This window comes from Gavialis gangeticus, unplaced genomic scaffold, assembly GCF_001723915.1.
Source record: "Gavialis gangeticus isolate Ggan-Ray unplaced genomic scaffold, GavGan_comp1, whole genome shotgun sequence".
Lineage (NCBI taxonomy): Eukaryota > Metazoa > Chordata > Crocodylia > Gavialidae > Gavialis > Gavialis gangeticus.
Window position 1 is genome coordinate 108009199 of NW_017729022.1, and position 17096 is coordinate 108026294.

Consider the following 17096-nt stretch of genomic DNA (forward strand, 5'->3'; position numbering starts at 1 on the left):
CCAATTGCTTTGAATTTGCTTTGTTGATTCCTAGTGATATCTTCTGTCCTCCTTCAAGTGTTTCATCACATACATATTTAAGTAGTTTTTCTTCTTGTATGGTAAATGTGGTAAAAATGTTGCAAATTCAAAAATTTCACCACATAGATGACAGATAAACGCTTTATGACTTCAAATTCTGTACATTTTCCTGTATCTTAATCATTATCTTTGTCGATATCCATCAAGTTCTTTCAGTTTTCAGTGCACAGATATCTACTTAGTGATCAAATATCAGAACTACACCCTTTAAAAAGAGCATGAGGAAGGAGTACACCTGTAATAACATGGACAAGAAACCAAATCTATTTATGCATGTTTTATTATTATTTACCTACCTGATTGTTTATTGGCATGTAGATATTTTTTTCAGTACTTTATCTTCCTATTATGTTCTCCAGCACCAATCTGGCATCATTAGACATCTACCCGCAAGCATTTTAAAGATTTTTCCACAGAGCCATAAAATTGCACCTTCCTCATTGAATGTAAAATCGAGTACACCTGTAATAACAAAGCAGTGGAATACTGTGCATCTCCTTCTAGATGTTTAACTGCATTGCAGTGGAGCTGTGGTGGCTTGCTTTCACAGGCTCACTGAAATTAAAGGTCATGTCCTAGTGTTATGTCTTCCTGCTTAAAATGAATAGAGTGTAAATGTGTATCTCAAGTAGAAGGGAGAACACAGTCTACATTTGTGACATGCTTTATGGCTCCCAATTTGAGAAACTGAAGGAAAAAACAGCTGTAGATCCTTTCTTATCCTCCTTTTGCTATTAAGCATATATGTATATATTTGATTTCAGTTCTGCGCCAGTTTTCTTCAGCTTTACAGTTGGATTTCTAGTTAAACTTTAAGTTTGGCACTGTCTAGATTTATAGTGGGTTACATTGTTTTCAAGAAAAAAGGAAATCTAGCACAGAAGTACTGGGAATTCATTACTGAGTTGTATGGTATATAGTTTCTTTGTGTTCTGCCAATACATATTCCACAGTTTGGAATGTCTTGAGGCTGGTTAGCACTGCTTTGCAGAGGGAGAACCAAAGTATACAATATATTGGCTTCCATTTTGCTGTTTTTGGACCATCTGGGCGGCTTTCCATTTCCTACGATGTTCCAATATACCTAAATCACATCTACACTGTAATGGAGGCTTCTGAGACCCTGGGCTTCTGTAAAATGCGAAAGAGCAAAGTAATATTTATACAGTATAATATTTTGATTTCCTAATGAACTGCAAGGTGGGTATTATCCCTAACTACTGTGCAGCAAAAAGGATTCTGAAAACATGCATGCTTCTATTCTCAGTCATTACAGATAATACCACATTTTATTTCTAACTGGAATCTGTGTTGTGTTAGTGCTTGTGGGTCCACTAAGTGACTGATATATTATATTTTAGTTTAGAGTCAGACTTCTGCTCCATGGTAAAGTTACTGTACAACTGAAAAACAAGCCATTTTAGAGTGACAACTTACAATAGTAACTTACATTGACTGAAATATCACTTGTCCTGAGCATTAGAGCATTATGAACACTAAAGTGTTGAATAGTTTATTACAGTAGTGATGTCACAATCCTAAGGAAAGCAAGAGAAAAATAGATATTTGGTTGAAAAAAAAAAACCCTCCTGCTATTGCATTGGATTTTTTTCCTGCAGCAGCCTTTTGGATAATATATTTCTTAGGGCTTAGGGGAAACTGGAAAAACTTGTACATTTAGAAATATTAGGCCATTTCCAGATGGGTGATGGCAGAACTAAGTATAACACTTTGGGTTGACTGACGTTAGCCTGTCTTGTAATGTGTGTCTGTATTCATGCCAATAAGTTTTATAATGCTTTTCCACTCTGACAAGTCACTTAGTAAACAAATACCATGATGGGACTCTTTTGCGATTGTGTACCAAGTTTGCTTAGCAAGAACAGCTGAAAAGATGTTTTCTATAACGGGTAAGCCTGCAAACTCTGACTCAATGTGAGGGTCAAGCTAGGTTCCTCCTTGTTCACGCAGAACATAATAATCATTGGATTCTCCAGTAATAGGGATTATACCTATGCTATCTATATGAACCCCATTATTTAAATGTCTCACCTTGTATAATTTATTCATCCTCTCTGCACTTGTCTGAGGTAGGGCAGTATTAATACCCGCATTTTACAGAGATAAAGAGGCTTGCCACCAACAGTGCCAGTGGTGTCTGCAGGAGCTTCCCACTGGCCGCCGCTGTGCTTCTGCCACCACCATGCTGCCCCAGTCGCTGGAGTCATTCATGATTCCAGTTACAGTGCTTCTCTTCCCTCTCTCTCTCTCTCTTTCTTCTAATGATAATACAATAGTTTGAAGTTGGTAGATATGAAAGGACGGAGGGCATTAAAATAAAGGGTGTTTATTAGCAAATTATTTAAAAGGCACATGAAGCTTATTCTAGTTCTCACAGAAGTTTGTGGCAAAATTCCTTGTTTCCAGTAAAAGCTAGAGAGGTCCTTAAATCTATTTGTCAGTGAATGACAACTGTGCACCTGTAATACTGTGCATATGTATATGTGTACAACCTGAGTGGGTAGGGCCTTTTCTTCTGTTTTTAGTCTATGCTAATTATTTTTTTCAGGCCCCTCGAAGTGCCTGGTCACTGAAACCAGTTGTAACAAGATTTGCTGAAACATTTCAGTGCTCAAGGAAATTTTTGTTTCTCTATAAAGTTGTGAGAGATGTCCAATAAAGCAAGAACTTATTCTTTATAGAAGGCTGGCCTGGACCACGCCTGTAGAGAAAATGTATGCTGAGTGTGATAATTGTATATACCTTTGAATTAGGCAGAGTTTGGGAGAAAGAGCTAGAAGAAGAGTCTGATGGCTGTCTGTGTGCTTTGTTAAAATGTCTCCTGACTTTGTGAACTGAAACCACAACAAAACATTGAGGGCTTGGAGGATGAGGATGTTATCCTTCCAGATTAGTGTATCATTTTGTGGAGGGCAAAAGTGACTTCAGAAAGAAGAAAACCCGTTGCATGAACTCTGAGTAAGACCTCATAGCCACAAGCTCTTAATGTAGAATAATTTGTCAGCAGAAGAATGTTACACAGGGGAATGAGTTACTCAGTAATAAGGTTTATACAGTAGTTTCTTTTTTAAAGTAGAAGTTGCTGCGGGAAGTGTGGACTTGTCTGGTGTGGCTGAACCTTTGTTTCTGAAAGCCAGAATGCTATAGGGTCTAAGCAGAGGAGTGAGAGCCAGGAGCACCTTTAATCCCTACCCCACCACTGATTCACAGTATGATGAATCATGTAGCCTCATTACGTCTCTTCCTTATCTATATAGCAATAACTACTTAAGAGAATGTCTGCAGATAAATTAATTAATATTTTTTGACACTCTGAAGATAAAAAGGACAATGTAATCAATAAGTATGACTGTTTACAAAGGATAAAATCCACTGATATTTCACTTCTGCCAAACTGCCTTCTGCTAAAAATCTGTTATCCCAATATTGTCATCCTATTTTGGCCTGCTCAACTGCCTCTTCATTCAAAGGCAAAGTGTTTCATTGACCTCAGGTCAGGTCAGACCAGTAGAGAGGGCATGACAAACAGTTTTCAAGATGGAGAGCTGCAATAGAACTGGAGAGTATATCTGCAGGCAAGAAGGACTTTTTGATGCATATAGTTAATGTGGGGATGCCTTCTGTTACCCCCTGACTATATCTAAGCACTTCTCAGAAGAATAATGTAACCCTGCTTAAAGATATGGTTAGCCATGCGATCAACTATGTATTCTAAAATTTGTATACGCCTTGAGCCTGTTTGTGCCTATTCTGTGATTTCCGCCTCAAAAAATTAAATGTAAAAGGTCAAGGGGGGAAGATCTTTGTGCCGCTAGGCCTTCCTTTCTGATATTTTTCATGAAAGGGCTGGGGCTGGACCTGATGATATTCTGAGGTCCCTTCTAGCCTTACAGTCGATGAATTTGGAAGGCTTACACAGGCTGCAGGACACAGTTGTATGGGATTCACCCAGAGGTACATGCATACCAACTTTCTGACAGTTAAGCCAGCTTAATTTCTTTAAAGTTAACTGTGAGAGCATACACAGTTCAAGATAATACACCTCTGGAAGAGAGCTCAGAGAGACCTTGGGCAACTTTTGAGGCTGGGTTGTTGTTTTAATTCTTACTCACTATCAAAGGACAGCTAAAGCTGTCTTTCTAGGTAAATCAATAGCCGAAACCCCAGGGGAGGCACCCTTGGCAGTGACCGTGAGCAATACAAGACAGTGGAGATCCCAGTGGTGCTTCTAGAGCAGTCAAGCAGTGGCATCCTGAGAGAAAGCAGACACCAAAACTTCAGCAGCTCTTACAGAACAGCAGCAGACAACAATCCTGAAAGGCAGCCTCAGCTGCAACCTTGAGTGGCACTCACAGAGCAGCAGCAGTGATCCTGAGTGCTGGGAGGAAGCAGAAACCCCAGCAGCATATACAGAGGAGCGTCAAGTGGTGATCCCAAGAGGTGGCCAGCAGCACACCTCAGCAGTGACTCCAAGTGACATTTCCCAAAGTAGTGACAACCCCAAACAGCACTCCCTGAGGCATCAGTGGCAACCCCTGAGTGGTGATCCTGAAAGGCAAAAGAGAGCCAAAGTAGGTTACTCTTGACCCACAGATATAGTCTGAGAATCAAGAAGGGTTCAAAGACCTAGTCCCACCAAAATTAAATATCATATGCCTAAATGTAGACAAAATTTAATAGCAATCTAATAATGAAATATAGATATCAGCACAGGGAATGTATATCAAGCGAGTACAATTTATAAAGTTCTTACTTACCCGTTTTATGGATATTTGACAACAAATTCATCTTAACCTAAGTCTTCATCCTTCATTACAGCTGGGGTATATTTGCCTAGAATCCATATACTTTTAAAAAATACTGGAAATATTTTCCTCCATTCTCTGTGAAAAGGTATGATTTGTTTGTTGCCTCTTCTCTAAGTTTTTCTGCGCCACATGAAATGTCACATTTGTCAGTGAAGCCAGCTGTCGGGGGTAGAGGTACTTAAATGCTTATTCTATGATATTTTGGTTTTTGTTCTATATCTTCTGCATATCCTGCCAAAATTTACATTCACTGAAGTTGCTTTTTCACCTATTCACACAGTACTGCCTCAGATTGCATGCAAAAAAAGATGTACCAGTTGCCTGGCAAGGTGAACTAAAGAAACACGAAGAAAAGTCTTCTGAGAGAATACAAAGAAGTTTTCAGGTACTTATGAGTTCATTATATATTGCAGTACTCTGCATGGTTTTGTGTACTGTGCAGCTCATGAACTAATGAGCTTGAAATAAATTGTTTCTGTTAATTCATGGGAAATGATAATACTGATGCCTTAAAATGAATGGAAATGCAATGAGAATTATTTAGTGCTAGTTAATCTGAATGTTACTGGGTGCGTGTACACGAGACACTAACTGCACAGTAGCCTAATAACACTGTGCAGTAGCGGTCACAACACGGACAGTGCTAATACGCTCTTGAACGGTATTATTAGGCTACTGTGCAGTAACGTCACTAAAATGGGGTTCACCAGCACTGCTGCACAGTAACTCTGGTTATTGTGCATTTATTTAGTACTTGGTTACACGAGTACTAAATTAAATGTGCAGTGACCACTGCACATTAATGAACATGTAGACACTCCCACTGTGTATGTTAAGGCCTTTGTTACTGTGTAAAAGCAGTACCCTAAAACTTAACAGATTTTAACACCCATCTCCCCCTTGGCTATTCAGTCTCATTTATTTACACTATAACCTAAATATGTTTTAACTGCTTTTTCAATCCCCTGAGTGCTACTTGGCTTATGCAGGAATTGGATGGGTCAGCTAGTCTCTCTTCTGACTCTCACTGGAGCAGAATTAACTAAATTCTTCAAGCATTTATACATGTACCTTTTAGTTCTCAGACGCTCCCAAGATCTACCACTTCGGAGCAGACTCAATTAATCGAGTCTGCTCTGCATGGGAGCTGATGTGCACCATGCTGCTTCGCTTGTAGTTGTATAAGTGGCAAGTCAGCCCGGAGAAAATGGCAACGGTAAAGGACTTGAGCAAAGTAAAAAGAAAATGTATCTGCACTGAGCATTCTTACAGCATACTCTGATGAATAGGAATTAGACAGTAGCTGCACTCTGGGGCCTAGAACAAAGGCTTATCAGTAGAATAGGAAACTGGAATTGAGAGCAGGTTATAAATCCCACTGATTATGGACTACTGGATTGTACCAAGCTGGACTTTTCCTCTACTTCTACAAATAGGGTATGTAGTTGATAGTAAGTGGTAGTGTTCTCAATCTGCATGTCACATCTGTAAAAGGGGAAGAAAGGCATGCCTGTACCTCCTTCATACAACACATAGGTATGCTCCCCACTCATTCCTGCTCAACACAAGTTAACTCCCAAAGGGTGGTATAGGTATACCAGAATGGCACTGAGTGCACACCCAAAAGTGTTCTGAGGCTTTCTGTTCCAGCCCAGGTATCACAGTATGCACTCATGTCTAAGATTTGGCATGCGCTGAATTGAAGCTAGTGGGTAGGATGTGCTTTACAGTCATGCTGGCAGGTACGGCACAGAGACAGAGTATCAAAGCTCTTAAAATCATGAGTTTCTTTTTTTAAAGCTCTTTGAGAACCTGAGAATTAAAGGTGTGCTACAGAAGTGCAATAAACTGAGGCCCAGATTCTAAATTATTTACTGTATGATTAAGTGAGTAGCCTTATTGAAGTAAATGGATCTGTTAATATGCTAAATTTAAGCTCATATGTAAATATCTGCAGGATCAGGACACTTGATGTAGTGCACAATCAGTAGAACAAGCAGGGAACAAGAAAATAATGGAATTGAGCATTGATCCTATGCCATTATTTTTTGTCAGTCGTCATGTAGTAGAAGCCGTTCATGTCTGAGTAGCATTTAGTGAAGCTGGGTTCTTGTTGAATAATTTGCTTCTTGCCTCCAATTGAGTCTTCAGCCTAAAACCTAGAGTCAACAGTTTCATCCTTATACAAAAATAAGCTAAAATGATGACATGAAATTTAAGTCAGTTTGGAGTGTATGGAAGGAAACCATTTTACTAATAATTGCCATCTTTTATTCTAAGCATGGGGTTGTTTGTTGTTAAGTATGTTTAGCAAGACCGCATGAAGTATACTTAACAGGTATGTGGTTTCTCGTATATAAAGCTCACTGTCAGAGCTGGCCTTAGGAGTAGGCAACAGGGGTGACTGCCCAGGGTGCCGTGGTCAGGGAGGTGCCAAACACCCTGCCCGGCCTACCCCATCTTGGCCGATTCCTGCCCCAGGGAGGAGGAGCAGTGCTCAGTTCAGCAGGTGGTTCCCTCATGCACTGCCAGCTCAACCATGCAGGGCAATGCCCCCGGACCCCCATTGCCCCAAGATTCTGGTGCAGCACAGGGAGATGTGGGCAGAGGGAGGTGGAGGGTGGGCTGGGCCAGCCTCACTGCCTCCTGAGTGACTTTCAACTTTCCGCTTCTCCCTCAAGCAAACCTACCCTTTCTGGTCACTGGCTTTGCCTCTCCAGGGACAGCGTGGGACAGGGGCAGTGCCATCTTCCCATGGCTTGGGAGCTGGTGTCCCTGAAGCTCTGGTGTCCCTGAGGCCACTGCTCTGTCAGAACTGGGCCTAGTAATGTGGGTGGGGTGGCACCTGGTCCTGTCCTGCCCACCTGCCTCTGCCTGCAATGGTGTTACTGAGCTGCAGGTAGGGGGCTCCAAAATACAAGTTGGTCCAAGGCAGTATATTCCCTAAGGCCAGCTCTGCTCACTGTTGTTAAAAAGTTGAACAGCATATTGCCACTTGAGAAGCATACAGAAGTACCTATCTTAGAGGTTCAAATATTGGAAAATGGAGGAATTAGAGACATATTCATAATTATGTTTACAGCAAGACCTTGCCTTTTGCTATTTCTTATTTTATTGGCTGTGTGTAGGGGTGCAGGCCAATGGACATGCCACTGAGCTGGAGACACACTTTGCTAGGTTATTCAGATTCTTCCACCAACCTGCTATGTGACCTCAGGCAAGTTATTTCATCTTTTGAAGCTTCAGAATCCCCCATCTGAAAAACAGGAAAATTAATTCGCCTTGCTTTGGAAAACGCCCTAGAACAGTAGACAAAGGTGTTAAATGATATTATAAATAAACTAAGCTCAAACTGTGAATAACCACTGCTGAATCTGATGCTACATCTTATAGTGGAAATGGATTTCGGCATTCTTTCCACCTGGTCCTATCTTTGTGTCGGCATTCACCTCAGTTACACATGGCAGTCCAGATCCTGTTCAACTTTCAAGATGTCTATGTGCAATTACACAGCTTTTAGGCATTTAAGTCGTCAAGCACAGTCTTATTTCACTCCATGCAGCAATGACAAAAGTACTAAGAAGCCTAGAGTATTTATGGGTGCCTGTAGATGTCCTGGGAGGCTGCTCCAACACACTATAATTACAGTGCATGAGAGAATACTCGATTAATCAAGTCTGCTGAAGAGTGGTAAATACCATGCTCCACATCTCGTGTATCAGCATCCCCATGTTTCAAAATGGTGATGGGGGTGCTTAAACTAAGATTGCAGACAGAAGTGACAATTTTTGCCTGACCTGGCCACAGAAAGCCGTTTATAGCTGTGACCAAACACAAGTACATGGCTGCAGACAGCTTAAAAATGGCCAATTGGGTGAAAATCTGACCCCTCATTGCATGAGGTATCCAATAAAGGCTTTTCAAAATGTAGTGTTTCCTGTAACTTGTGTCTGCGGCGCTCCCAGTCTGTCACTGTTTTCAGAATGGGACTGGGGAAAGGGAGCAAAGGGAGTTCAGTCTGGGGGATTTTCAGCCCCACAGACGATAGGGCAGGTACATTGGAGCCCCCCTACCACCCAAGGTTGGGGAGCTCCAATTCATCCACCCCATCCTTCCACACCAGCTGGGGAGCTGTAAGAACGAACTTCCTCCACTGCCTCCCCCCCACTTCCATTCTGAAAACAGGGAGCGCTGGCAGACAGCCTGGCTATTGCTATGGGAATCTGGCTGCAGGCTTCTAGCCTGCAGATAGATTCCCTCCCCATCCCCGGAACAAACAGTGAACTTCTGTTTGGTCCAGGGTAACATAACACTTGGCAGAAAATGCTCTGAGTTACAGCTGGGAGCCGCACTTCTGACTGCACCTTAAAGCTCATCAAACGAGGTTTAGCTCAAGCACCCCCACCACCATTCTGAAGTGTGGGGGCATTAATACATGAGATGCTGCAGCATTTCTAATTAGAATGGCTCTTGGAGTCATTCCAATTAAAGCACTTCCTCCCTGCCCCTAGAGCATGTGTAAAGGTGCCCTATGTTTCTCTGTTTTGACTTCAAAAGATCCCTAGACACTTAGACTTCCACTATTGCAATCTACTGCCTAGAGCTCTAACTCTACTTAAGCTCTGCTCTCATCCAAATAAGAACCCAGTTTTTCAGAAAGATTTTTAAAAAAACCTCAATGAGCAACTGTTTATAATTACACATGCAGCTCAGTGAAGAAAGAGGGAAACACTTTTTGCTCAATTGCCGCGTGGTTAGCACAGGAAGTGGGAAACCTGTGGTCCACCCTCTCCCCACCCCCCCAGTTTATGGATTTACACTCAGGTACACATATACAGACACACGTATGTGCACAGCTAGAGCACAGCCTACTGCACATACTCAGTAGATACATGGATGTTTGCACTTCCTCTTGCACACCTACTTGGATTGCAAACTGCATAAGCCACAAAAATGGCAGTTTGCATCTGACTGAACAGGTTTCTGTCCCAGGTCTGTCCACTGAGTGAACAGGAGAGTTATCCTAGAAACAGCCCTGTGAGTTATAGAAAAGAATCACCCCTGTGATATAAAGTGCAAATTTTGGGGGTGAGTGATTGTTAAATTTTAGGTACCTACAAGGCAGAATGGGATCGGGGCCTGGGGCTTCCTTAGGCTTGGGGTTTCCACTTATTCCCTTGGGCACAATTCAGTTCTGCGACTCTTCAGCTCAAACTCAGTTTCTGGTAGTTCATGACGTGACTTCCTTGGTATCTGAGATCCTTGAATGCAATAATACATTCTGCTTCACACACACAAGTGTTCTGGGATCAAGACACTATGTAGTACCACAAGCAGATTTGAAATCCGTCTGCATCTCACCACCAGTCGTCTTTCTATGATCAAAAGCTTAAATGCACAAATACCTATTATTTTAGTAAAATATCACAAGTATTTTAAATAGCAAGAGCTGTCTTAAAACCTATTGAAGCAAGGATAGATGAGATGATTCAGGGGCTGGATTGGAACAGAAGAGCACTGGGTTCTTGTCCTAGAACTACCACTCACCTGCTGTGTAACTGTGGCAAACTATATTTTACTTGTCGTGCCTCATTTTTTCCATGTTCTGTCACTCTGTTCTTCTCTGTTTCAGTTAGACTCCATGGGACAAGGACAGTGGTTTACCACATGTTTGTATAATGCAACCGTATCATGAAACCCTAATTGAGGCTGAGGTCTATAGAAAATAAATAAAAGCAATAAATATATAAATAAATATGTAACAAATTGGGAGAAAGGGCTGAAATGCTTCACATTCCCTCTGGAATTCAACCAGTTTTACTAATATACAGATTCTTCACATGCGCTTTTAATTAGATCAGTAATGTCCTATAAATATTTTATTGTCAAACACTGCTCAGAGCAGGTTAAAAAAAGTGAGGACTTGAATGTTCTCTACAGTCTTGTTGCTCTCCCTGGAGTTGCACCCATGTTAGCAAGAATGGGAAACTTGCCAGAAATCCACCGTGTGGACTTTGAGGGCACATCAAGATGAGTACACATGTGCAGGGCACACATTTCCCACAGCACAAGTAGCAGCAGCACATGTTGCTGCTTTTTGTCTCAGGGCATGCCCCTGCACGTGTCCTCCAATGCATGGCAAATTGACCCAGGTGGGGTAGGGGAGGCTGGAGCCGGCAGCCTTACCTGGGGCCCTGGGGGCCTCCCAGGGCAGCAGTGGCACCAATCCAACTGCCCAGAGCCTGGATGGCAGCCAAATCATGGCTCTTGACAGCCAGGCTCCCTTTCTGGTGGTGGATTCTCTGCCATCTGCATTGCACTGCTTTTTTCAGCAGCAGGTTTTTTTTACACTAGGATCTCCTGGTGTCAAATTTTGGTGCTGTGTTGCAAATTAGCAGTGCAGCAAATAGGTGCACGTGCACCTCATGCAGTTTGTGGCACTTCAAACTGCTTTGAGACGCCACAAACTGCTCATCTGGATGCTTTCCCTTTGACTTTGACAAAAGCTGTTAAAGTACTATCATTTTCCTCTCATAACTCAGTTCTATCTTGTCTAAATCAAATTTCTTGCCTTTTCAAATAAATTAAATTTGGATCTCATTCCAATCGCCTAAATGATTACAAGAGGAAAAAATAATGAATGAGTCATTTTAAGACTTCCTTCAGAAGAAGCTACAACTAGAGGGAAGAGAGAAAGATAAGAGAGCCTTGCATTAACTTTATCAGCAAGAAACAGCAAGAATATTGGATAAGAACTTTCTGGCCACATCTACATGAGACGCTGACTGCGCAGTAGCCCAAGTTACTGCTCAGTAGTGCCACTAAATGTCTTTTTCATGACACTGCTGTGCAGTAGCCTAATACTACTGTGCAGTAGCATTCTGTCACGGATGTTGCCATACGATGCTATTGCACGATAGTATCAAGCTACTGCGCAATCAGCATCTCGTGTAGACGCAGCAACTGTAACCAGAAATTAAGCACTTATTCTGTATCTATAGGTGGTAAAATTGACTGCCGGTTCAAGCATAGTGCAATTTTATTAGGTTAATTATCAAACCCCTTAATGTGTTAACAGCTGATAGTTACAGGACCAGGAAACTTCTTAAGTTTGAATTTTAACCTGTGCTCACACCAAAGCAGCTAATTACCTCCAATAATATATTCTAAACTGCAGATTATCCTTTCTAGAAAGTTGAAATCATATATCATTTTAAGAATTATGACTAACAGGTTATTTTTGAAAACACATTATTTGGTTCTTTAAGGAAAAAATTGCAGTTAACAATAATTCTTACCCTGAGCAGTTCTTATTTCCTAACTGTAACTTCAGTATCCAATTCTCTAAAATTACAGTTAAAAATCGCAAAAAGGTATAAATACTACGTAAGAAAATTATTTGCAAGTGCCCTTTTCTCTTTAAGCAGAAGGAAAAGCTTCTATGCATCTGGTGTTCATGCAAATCATATTTCTAATGCACGATAATTTCTTTGAACAAATTCTGGGGCACCAACAATTTGCAGTCAGCAAATTGTCACCTCAGTATTTGAACAATTTAGTATTCCCTGAATGAGGGGGACATTTCCTAACTGTTCTCTTTAATAACTCTTCTAATTAATGAGAAAACAGAACAAATTTTATTCCCAGGCTATTAAGTCTTGAGTCATTGTCTTTCTAAAATAATCTTCATTGAGTTTAATAGTTATGTGATGCAAAACTTCCCATTGTATTAGTAAGAATGTTTTTCCTTCACTTTGCTGCCACGTGTTCCAAAGGCTCACAATAGGATAGAAACATCATTTAGCATTCAGACCGCAAACTGGCTTTGGAAGGACCTCAATTAAGGCCTGGGGTTGGCATTAAAGTTTAGTGGCCACCAACGGTCCCCTTTCTGCAAAATAGCAGAGATCTTTGCACTGCAGGTACACTATATCGTATGCCATAGCAGAAAACAAGCCTAATACATCTGGACCCAGATGACAGCCCCTGCTGTGAACCGTTTACCATAGTTGGGCAGTGTAGAGGTTACAAAGTCCCAAAGGAATAAAAAGATGTACCCATTCCTTTCCTCACTTTCTGTACAGTCCCCAGGATAGTGGACAGAGTTGGAGGCATGAGCAGATCACAAAGGAGTGGCCAGATCATAGTGTATTCTAGATCATAAATCACTAGTATTTCTGGCCTTGTGACAGCACTTGGGACAATAGGTAAGGTTGCTGAAGATTCTGATTTTCCTTGGGAATCCCAGAGGAGCAAAAATAAAACCACATTTTTCTCCCCTCCTCCTAAACGGTCCTTTCTGTGCAGTATCTCCTAAGAGGCCAGAACACCAAATTTAGTTACCCCTGGCTTCTCTGGATTAATCCAGCCCTCTTCCTTATTTGTCTGTGTTTAGTTACAGTTCTTTCAGTCCTCCCCAAGCATTTGTGAGATTATAATTTCAGCAGCTGCATTTTGAACGGGGACTTTGGATGTGGTTATTTTGGGGAGATTAGGAAGAAGGAGTATGTGGTAATTAACACAGATCATAAGAGTCTATTTGAGAGCATTCGTAATAGGAATTGATAAAAAGGATATATCCCAGAAATGTCGTGAAGGAAGAAACTTCCACTTTGACTTCAGGCTGGTGTGTGGATAAAGGATTATATAAAGATAGCTAGGGGAGCACAGAAGGGTCGATGGTTGAAATTTCCTGAATATTTTAATCTAAAATTTGATTGTTGCAGAAAAGAGAACCTGAAATAATTTTAGTTAAAAATTACGTTAAAAATATGTTTTATCTCTATATGGAACCAGTTGGAATTGTCTGATGTTACAGGGTTTTAAGAGAAAGAGAGCATAATATATGGTGTGTTCAAAAGCAAAAGAAATGACAGGGGAGGGAGAGGAAGTTTTAGAGTTGAATTAAGCCAAAATCTGTTTAAATAGTCAACAAAAGCCTGGAAGAGATACAGTAAGACATGTCCACAGTGTAGAGAGTGGAATTGGTGAATGATCAACAAGAAGATGGAAGCTAAACATATATGGGAGATCATCAAGAAAAAGTTTAATGAGAGAAAGAAGAAGGAATGTAGAACAGGTAGTCTCATATCAACATTGAAAGGACTGATTTAAACTTTAGTCACTCCAGAATAAGAATTTATGTAAGAATGGTTAGACACCAAAACGATGAAGGTTTGATTTTTTTTTTTGATTTTTTTTTTTTTTTGATTTTTTTTTTGATTTTTTTTTTGATTTTTTTTTTGATTTTTTTTTTGATTTTTTTTTTGATTTTTTTTTTGATTTTTTTTTTGATTTTTTTTTTGATTTTTTTTTTGATTTTTTTTTTGATTTTTTTTTTGATTTTTTTTTTGATTTTTTTTTTGATTTTTTTTTTTTTTTGCTGCTAAGTTTCTGAAAGCCAAGAAGTAGCAGCAGAAGTTACCTTCAGCCTCATGCCGAACAGAATATTGAAAGACATGACCAACTGGTGATAATCTTTCCTAGCCAAAATTTCAGAATCATGCTTTCAATTTAGATAATGGAAGGCAGCTTTCAATATTTTAAGGGAAGTAGCTTATTGTTTAGACTGAAGGCAAGAGGCAAAATTCTCCTCTTCAATATAGTAGTTTCCTTAAAATGTTAAAAATTGCCTTCTATTACTGAAACTGAAAGCATGTTTCCAAGAAATTGACTACCTCTTTTGTGCTGTGCTGCAACCAAAGCATTTATTATGGACTGTAAATAGCAGTAATGATTGCCAAGTCTACTTAAAGGCAATTTCAAATGGCACAATTATAATCCATTTTAAAATCCAGTATTTTAAAATTTCTACCTAAAAAATAAAAACATGGATTCTCAACTGCCTAAAAGGTTTTTAAATGGTGCATTTGGACTCAGTACTTACTCCCCCCTCCCCCTTTATTTTATTTTATTTTAAACCCTCTACCCTTTTTTACTGGTTCAGAGATGTACCCAAAAGTTTGGCTGTTTAGCTGAATCTTTCAGGTCTGCCAAACCAAAATAGAGCAAATGTTCTGGATGAGATTTCTGTTTCTTGTTATGCTGGGAGTACTGCAAGATGAGCAAAGTGGTCTCTCACATATTCTCCAGCAGCCTTCCTGCTTTCTGTACTCACTCAAACTAAGAAGTAACTGGGTTATGTGTATGGCTACTGTTGTTCCAGTCAGATGAGATGATCATAGAGACTTATAAATCAGTGAAAATATGGAGTAGCTGTTAAAACAAGACATAACTAAAATGAAAGACTTCTTGATTAATCAGTAAAACTGGTTGGAATTTGCTGAATTTTTCACAATTTTTTGTATCAAATTTGATTTTAAATAAGATAAAAATCTTATTTTTTCAATGAAAAGTGTAACAATTTTTTAATATGTATGGAGCAAGTTGTAATTTTTTTGACAGTCAACATCATATTGAGAATTATTTTTAGAAGTTCATACAATTTTTTGGAAAATATAACGTCTTTTGATTGGCTGTATAAATTAAATTTTACTCAACTTTAGAAAGGTGCAAATGGAGATTGGGGTAAGATTCAATTTTTATTTTATTACAGCCAGTGTAACCATTAATTTGCTAGGTCATTGGACAGAGAGAACTGGAGGCAATTATGGATGCAGCCTTATAGAAAAAAGGTTGCTAAGGTAGTGAGTATTCAGTGCAATGGATATACTATAGGAACTGGCAGACAGGATTATAAAAACTCATAAGGATTATAGTTATGAATGGACATCATGAAATGAAGTTTATATTATAAAGAAATTGGGCTTATGTTCAGCACCGTACCTAGACTGCTGTTAGCTCCTGGCAAACTTTTAGTGTTCGGCCACCCTTCAACAGAGATAATGTTAATAATTATTATTATTTTCACCATTTTTGGGCCCCCTTTCTCTCCAGGCCCCAGGCAGCTACCTGGTTGGCCCATGCCTGTGTCTGGCCCTGCTTATGTTAAAGATGCAGTGCTACTAAAATAGTCAGCACATATTAAATGGGTAAACAGGAAAATAAAAACTTAGTAAATTCCAAAGATCTTTATTGCAACAGCTAGTATAGACCAGGGATCAGCAACATTTTCTGACAAGGGGACCAGAATGTCTTAGTTCAGGCCAGAGATGGGCAGGCATTAGGACCCACCTGTCACCTCTTCTCCCTGCTGCTCAACTGTGGCATGGTGTAGCAAAAGTCCCCCCTCCACCAGATTCTGTGCCACCTGCATGAGGCATGGTACAGGCAGAGCTCACCCTCCATCAAAGCCCCAGGCACCTGACTGCAGCACAGTGCACTGAAAGCCCTCTAGCACCAAGTGCCACTCTAATGCCAAGTGCCACCATATGGTGACACTTGGAAGTAGAGGGCTCTTGCAGGCTGGATCCAAAGGTTCCATGGACTATAGATCACCAACCCCTGGTATAGACTTGCAAAGATGACAATGGAGACTACAACTATGAGTGTATTTGCAAAGGACAAAAAACAGGAAAGGACTCCCAACATGACTTACAGATGGGAGTGGACCCTCTTGTAGATAACTTGTTAGGCCCTTAAGCTCTTAAGTGTATGTTTAATACAAATAAGCAAGGTTCTTTGGTTAGATGTGATATCTTTTATTAGACCAACTGAGTAGTTGGAAAAATGTTCTTTGCAAACTTTCAGGAACCCTTCTTCAGGCATAGAGAGTCTCTGCTGTTGTTCTGAGATCTCCAAGGAATGAAAGAAGCTGAAAATGGAACAGGAGGTCAGTGAGAATGTAAATAGGTAGAAATTAGGAAAACAATGGGTAGAGAAGTGGGGAGGGAGCAATGCCAAAGGTAAGCAAGGGAGACTGCTGTAGTTGAGTTCTCCAAGGTAGAAAAGAGGCAGTCCCGTGAAAAAGTAAATAGCTGGAAATTAGGAAGACAAAGAGAAGATAAGGAAATGGGGGGAGGAGGGGAAATCAGAGCACTCATCCAATGCACCAAATGCCCTGATGGAAAATATGTAGGAGAAACCAAACAACAACTGTGCACCAGAATGAACACACACTGAAAATCCATCAAAAATAAAAATATCCAATTACCTGTGGGTGCACACTCCTCACAAGACAATCACTCCGACTGACCTCTCAGTTCTAATCCTCAATGGGAACTTACAAAACATCTTTTGTAGACAAGCACATACCTACAAACATCACTTCATAAATCTACTGAATAC

General features: G+C 40.3%; 1 long non-coding RNA gene across 6 annotated transcripts in view; it reads left to right on the forward strand.

The window, feature by feature from the left end:
- LOC109296523 overlaps positions 1–17096 on the forward strand; it is a 149376-nt gene that overhangs the window by 54853 nt on the left and 77427 nt on the right. For all 6 annotated transcript variants that reach the window (XR_002096974.1, XR_002096976.1, XR_002096975.1 and 3 more), the window contains one exon: positions 5191–5295. This is a non-coding gene — a long non-coding RNA (uncharacterized LOC109296523). The remainder of the gene's footprint in view (positions 1–5190; positions 5296–17096) is intronic.